This window comes from Nanorana parkeri, unplaced genomic scaffold, assembly GCF_000935625.1.
Source record: "Nanorana parkeri isolate BGI_ZX_2015 unplaced genomic scaffold, ASM93562v1 scaffold1714, whole genome shotgun sequence".
Lineage (NCBI taxonomy): Eukaryota > Metazoa > Chordata > Amphibia > Anura > Dicroglossidae > Nanorana > Nanorana parkeri.
The window spans coordinates 47,910-48,433 of record NW_017307982.1 but is presented as its reverse complement, the minus strand read 5'-3'; the positions used below and the strand labels follow the sequence as shown (position 1 = coordinate 48,433).

The following is a 524-nucleotide window of genomic DNA, read 5'->3' as shown; positions in this document are numbered from 1 at the left end:
AAATTGTGTTTTTCAGCTATTCAGCATAAGGAATGAACTGGAAAAATTGTTAGCGTAACAAGAGGGTAAAAAGAGGAAGCACTTAAAGTGACCCTGACAGTTACACAGTTACATAGTTACATAGTATTTGAGGTTGAATAAAGACATTAGTCCATCATGTCCAACCTATTAGGATCTCATTCTAGGAGTACCTGTACCCCTGTATATTACCTGTACCCCTGTATATTACGGTCCCTTAAGAAATCGTCCAAACGTTTCTTGAACAATTCCACATTATTTGCTGAAATCACCGCCTGTGGCAGTGAGTTCCAGACCCTAACTGATCTTACTGTGAAGAACTCCCTTCGCCCCTTGTGCTGGAATTTTTTTTCCACCAATTTTAGGTGATGGCCTCTAGTTTTTGTAACGGAGTTAATTTTAAACAGTTTATCGCTAATGTTGCTACCACCATTGAACATTTTGTACATGGAAATCATATCCCCCCTTAATCTCCTCACCTCTAATGTGAACATGTTTAAATTTAG

At 38.4% G+C, this 524-nt stretch overlaps 1 long non-coding RNA gene across 1 annotated transcript in view; it reads right to left on the bottom strand.

Annotated features, from left to right (window-relative positions):
* Positions 1–330: 330 nt before the first annotated feature.
* Positions 331–524, bottom strand: part of LOC108799396 — a 16,133-nt gene continuing 15,939 nt past the window's right edge. The window contains exon 4 of the long non-coding RNA XR_001942027.1: positions 331–342. This is a non-coding gene — a long non-coding RNA (uncharacterized LOC108799396). The remainder of the gene's footprint in view (positions 343–524) is intronic.